This window comes from Nicotiana attenuata, chromosome 1 (assembly GCF_001879085.1).
Source record: "Nicotiana attenuata strain UT chromosome 1, NIATTr2, whole genome shotgun sequence".
Taxonomy (NCBI): Eukaryota; Viridiplantae; Streptophyta; class Magnoliopsida; order Solanales; family Solanaceae; genus Nicotiana; species Nicotiana attenuata.
Genome location: NC_031989.1, coordinates 93,374,474 through 93,380,473, shown reverse-complemented (window position 1 = coordinate 93,380,473; position 6,000 = coordinate 93,374,474).

Genomic DNA, 6,000 nt, shown 5'->3' with positions numbered 1-6,000 from the left:
TTACTAGACAGTGCGCAATATGCCTCCTCAAGTCTTCGTTTGTTCTCAACTATCAAATTTGACCCCCGAACACGATCCCGGCTTAATTCCTTGAGCTTTTACTCAGACTTCAAAGCTTCAAATCACTTAAATTCATTCCATAACATCTATATAGCTCGGAATCACACCTACAAGGCATAAAACACACAATTAGTGCAAAACACTAGCGATTAAAGCGCAAACTCAATTAAAGTGCAGTAAATTAGAGTGTAATAAGCGACTAAAATATGCAATTATAGCCTATCATCGTATCGTCTGAGAGAAAAGAGTTTGCGTAGAAGTGACAAAACAAACGTACTGATGCACTGAAAAGGGCTTTTGGAGGGGTGATTATGTCTTTACGAAATCTTTATCCAGGGATTATAATCCTTTTATTGTTATTCCACCTCCAATGTGGGATTAGTTTATACCAATATTATTTAATACCAGTAACCAAACATGAAATAAATGTAACCCCGATTTTTATACTGAGATATCCCACTTAATACCTGTAACCAAACGACCCCTATAAACTTTAATTGATGTAACTTATAGTAATAAATGGTAAGTAACTTACTATAACATATTAAGTTACAATCTTTACACCATTTGTACGAGTATAGCTTATGGCCTGTTTGGCCAAGCTTTTAAAATCAGTTTATTTTGAAAAGTATTTTTTCTCAAAAGTATTTTTGATGAGAAACAACTTGTGGTTGACTAATTAATTTGAAATACATTTTTGAGCAGCAATTAATTTTTGGCCAAGCTTTTAAAAAGTGCTTTTACGTGTATTTTTTCTCAAAAGTGTTTCTAGGATTGGAGAAGCGTGCCCAAACAGGCTGAGAAGCTTGGGGAAAAAGGTAGAAAAATGACACTGTAAAAATAATAGTCGAAAAAATGTATAAAATTTGTATATTTTTTATTATATATACACATTTTGTATGTTATATACAAATTTTATACATTTTTTCGCCTACCAAATGTAAATAGTTGCTGGCGCGAGATAGAAGCAATAATACCCCCAAAAAGTGCTTTTACCTTTGAAGAAGCTGGGCCAAACATGCTATTAAACTATAGAAGCAAAACCTCGAAATCAGTGATTTAACTATGAAGAACGTGAATTAAGTAAATGAAGTTGGAAAAAGGGAGTAATTCTGATTACAAGTACAACTTGGAAGTAATTTTAGTTACAAGTCGGAAATTGTTCTACACTATCCGATTAAACTGACTTACAACATAGTATAACTTTTCATATCAAGGTTAATATGATAGCAAGACAAATAGAGTATAACTTGATTTACGTATGAAACTTCACTGATAATATAAAAAAATAATTACGTTATATATAGCTTAAACTTGATAAATTGGAGGGCAAGTGTATTAAGCTGTCGTTACAAGTAGTTGTAAGAGAGCCAAACATCACACAGGCTGAAAAAATGATGAGATATGAGATAACATATCAAAGGTGAACTAAAAATTTCAGTGAAGTGGTAAGTGTTTCGCCAAAGAAATAAATTTTTGGATAATATTAGAATTTGAGATGAAAAATCGGGTTACTGATAATCAAGAGACCAAAATAATAATAGGCTTTCTGAGAATAATAATAAAGCAGTAAGCAAAAGTTCTTATTTCAGTATGAGGTAAGTCATGTCCTTTTTCCAATACAATTTCCTCCTTTTATAGTTGATTCTAGGTAAAGGAAATAAATCTAAGCTTTAATGAGACAATTATGGACAATAAATGACATTAAATGAGCCGTTACACAATCATTCCTATTAAATACCAATTTTCTAACGTATCAGGTATTTAATACTGAATTTGGACTCCTTTTTGTCTTCAGATTCATGTCTTCAATGCCTTTCGACCCGCTGGCTTTAAATGACTTCGAATTGGTACGAGACTCGTGTCTAAACTGCTTCTCGTGCCTATTTCATTTCTTCTTCCCGTACCTGTCATTTCCCGTACCTTTTTCCCAACTGTTACGCTTTGACCACTTATCCAGTCCACGTGTCATGCCACGTCATCTTCAATATAAATTCAACTTTTTTCCCAATACAGATAGTCCCCCCACTTTCCATTTATTTATCAATTAAATAATTGGGAAGTGGACCTTCATAAAAAAGGAATTTTTGCCATAATCAATGCGTATGATAATATTGTCGTCTCAATTGTCTTTTCCATTTAATGTTTTGCCCATGTGTCACCTTCTGATTGATTCTGCTATTTTACACCCTTTTTCAAAGCTTCGTTAATCCCACTATTCACGAAGTGATAGTTGCCTTTATTATAGGCTTTCCATCAACTCTTCTAAGTTTGACGGTTGCCATCATATACATACTTAACCTTTTCTCCCTTTGTCCTCTTCTCCATAAATCTTTAGCAAACATTTTCCTTCTTTACTTTTGCTCTCCTTCGATTCATCTTTGCTCAACAATGGCGTCTCCAAACCCTAACCCTAAAAGAGTTCCAATTTTAGACAAATTCCCCAATGCTCCTGTTAGACATAGAAGAGACAGAGGAGGCAGACTTCGTACAGGGTTAGAATCTACTCGAGGCGGTTCTTCTGGCTCTTCTTCTAGGAGTTCTATTCTGAAAACTCCTTCTTCTAAAGGTAAAGAAATTTCTGATTCTTCTAGGGAACCTTTAGTTGATGAAATCGTACCAAATGATTTATCTTTTGTAAGTGATAGACAATCTCTTCAAAAGCAAGTTGCTAGTTTAGAAAAAACTGATACTTATCCTACATTAATGAACGAACTTACAATCCCTACCATCAGATGAGACTGTAACTAGAAAAATAGTCTTCGAATGTCAATTCCTTCCATAAATCAAAGAATTTCTTCTTTTAGGATCGGGTACTCTTTTGTTTATACTTACCCTTTTACTTTGAGTTTTAATCCCCCAATTGACCCAGTCATCCTCGATTTTTGTCGTTTCTTTAATATTTGTTTGGCCCAAGTTGGCCCTTTAGTATGGAGAGCAGTGGCTTGTTTGAGATATCTTTCTACCAAAGCCACTGTTGATTTCACCTTTTCTCACCTTATCTATTTATACCATTCTAATTTAATACGTCATGGAGTGTTTACCTTAACCGCGAGAAGCAAGAAGGTTTTGGTGAGCACAGAAGATGACAATGATCGTGGATGGTACGCCCGTTACGTTGCTGTGCGTACGGTGGATTTACTTGGTGAAACAAATATTCCCTTCCCTGAGAAGTGGAATTTTGCACGTAAGTTTTTTTTTTTAAAACCGTATCTGTTTTTGAGAATTTCGATTCTTTTTCTGACTTCGTCTCTTTTTGGTTTTTTGTAGCAACCATGGGAGATGTGGAACCTGTTCCCAACTTTCGTGGTTGGGTAGATTCAATTTTGAAGATTGCTCCTAAGGACCAAAGAACTTGGAAATCAATCTCTGCTTTACATGGCTGGAGAGTTAAAACGCATGGTATCGTTTTTTTTTTACACACTTTTCTTTTTGCTCATTAAGTATTTTTTCCTTATTGTTGATTGTGTATCCTTCTTTTAATCAGGATTTGGTAACAAAGGAATGACAGCTGATGTTGCTAAGGCCATCCGCATGTCTGGTAATGCTGCACTTGACTTGGACAAGGCTCGAACCTTACTTCAAAAAAGGAAAACTCTAGGAGAAGGTTCCAAGAATGAAGAAGAGGAAGGTACCTTGTTAATAGCTAGGCCACGAATTAGGAGACGAGTCATTAACGATGATGATATTGAAGATACTCCTGCTCAAACTTCGACCACCGAGCCTGTTTTGATTCCTTCAGACGAGGATACCGTGCCAAGAGACACAAATGAATCAACTCAGCATCTCTTTACTAGTGGTTTTGAGAGTGACGGACTCGGACCTGTTTTTGATGAAGTTCCTCTTTCTTCATTCGCACCTACTTCATCCATTCCTTTGCCAACTGTATGTGTTTCCTTGTCAGCATTGGCCACTTCTGTTCTTTCACCAGTCTTGTCTATTCCTACCTCCATTCCTATGCTTACTTCTACCATTCCTGCTTCAACTCCCACGACTCCTGCGGTGTTCACCTTTTCTACTACTCCCCCTNTTACTTGCTTTTGTGCCGCCATTCTTATAGTGCAGTTTCTCTTCTTCCTTCTAACAAATCAAGATTCACCCGCATCTCTACATCATTTGATTCCTCCGATGCTTGAACGTACCGTGTGCTTGGTTCTCCTATCTCTACTGGAATCAAAGCCTCCGCACCATAAACCATTGAAAATGGGGTTTCTCCCGTGCTTGTTTTTGGCGTTGTACGATAAGCCCATAATACTCCAGGTAATATTTCAGGCCAATTACCTTTCGAATCTTGCAATCTTTTCTTCAAGTTGTTAACGATAACCTTATTCGTGGACTCAGCTTGTCCATTTCCCACTGGATGATATGGTGTAGATGTTATTCTTTTAATCTGCCAACTTTCGAAAAATTCTGTGATTTGGGCCCCTATGAATTGTGGTCCATTATCACAGACGATTTCCCTTGGTACTCCAAAACGACATATTATGTTTCTCCAAATGAAGTCTTTAACTTCTTTCTCCCGCACCTGTTTAAAAGCTCCTGCTTCTACCCATTTAGTGAAGTAATCTGTAAGCACAAGTAGAAATTTTACCTGACCTTTTGCTAGTGGTAAAGGACCTACAATATCCATTCCCCATTTCATAAAGGGCCACGGGGCAATGACAGGATGGAGTAACTCAGCTGGTCTATGTATATTATTGCCGTATCTTTGACATTTATCACATTTAGACACGAAATCATTAGCTTCTTCTTCCATCTTGGGCCAATAATATCCTGCTCGAATCAATGTTTTCACCAGGGACTTCCCACCAGCGTGACTTCCGCAATGTCCTTCATGTACTTCCCTCATCACATATTCTGTTTGAGAAGGTCCGAGACACCTTGCTAACGGGCCACCAAACATCTTTCGATAAAGATTCCCTTGATGTAAATAATAACGGGCAGCTTTTTTGCGAAGTGCATGAGCTTTTGCTTTGTCGATAGGTACGGTACCATGCTGTAAAAAAGCAATAATTTCATTTCTCCAATCCCATGTTAAATGATTAAAATTTACCTTATTCTTATCAGGTTCGAGGACGGAATGAAACAGATGTATGATTGAAGTATTTGAATCATTTGCCACGTCTGCTGCAGACGGGAGATTAGATAATGCATCTGCTTCTGCATTCTCGTCTCTTGGGATCTGCATTACCTTCCAGGTTTGGAATTGTGTTATTAATTCCCGTACTTTTTCCAGATATTCTTGCATTCGAGTTTCCCTGGCTGTAAAAGTCCCCAGTATTTGATTAACCACAAGTTGAGAATCGCTCTTGATTATAATCTGGGTTATGCCAAGTTCGCGTGCCAGTTCTAAACCTGCAATTACAGCCTCATACTCTGCTTCATTGTTAGTCATAGAATGACATTTTATAGCTTGTCTAATAGTTTCACCTGTAGGAGGTACGAGAACTATCCCTAGGCCTGCACCTTTTACATTAGAAGAACCATCAGCAAATAAAATCCAAGTCCCCGGATTTGCACCATTAAAAACTTGTAACTCTTTTTCTGCTTCTGAATGCATTCCCTGACTAAAATAAGCTATGAAATCGGCTAATACTTGAGATTTTATTGCAGTTCTAGATTGTAACTGATTTCATATTCGCTTAACTCTATGGCCCATTTTGCTAACCTTCCTGATAACTCATGTTTATGCAAAATATTTCGTAATGGAAAAGCAGTAACCACGACAATAGGATGGGATTGGAAATAAGGTCTCAATTTTCTAGATGCCATGATCAAAGCCAAAGCTAACTTTTCTAGTTGCGGGTATCGTGTTTCAGCATCTAACAGAGATTTACTTACATAATAAATAGGAGATTGTTTACCTTGGTCCTCTCGAACTAAGACAGCACTTACCGCAACTTCTGATACAGCCAAATAAATGAGCAACTTTTCACCCTC